Here is a 242-nt window from a genome sequence, read left to right on the forward strand (position 1 = left end):
TGTGCGTCGTGCGTGCGGTGCCGTCGTGCTGTCTGCGTGTGGGGCCCCGTGCCGTGTTGTGTAAAGACCGTTTTTTTAATTCTGTATTAAGTGCATTCAAGTATTTACACTTGGCCTTATGTACATAGCGGTGCCGCGGGCGGGGGGGCTGCCGGACCTGAATGTAAATAAATTCGATATATATTGCTACGTGGGGCTGTGCCCGGCCGTGCGCTGCTCCCCAGCCCTCCCTGTCATCCCCC

The sequence above is a fragment of the Nestor notabilis genome, unplaced genomic scaffold, assembly GCF_000696875.1.
Source record: "Nestor notabilis isolate BGI_N333 unplaced genomic scaffold, ASM69687v1 scaffold19992, whole genome shotgun sequence".
Lineage (NCBI taxonomy): Eukaryota > Metazoa > Chordata > Aves > Psittaciformes > Psittacidae > Nestor > Nestor notabilis.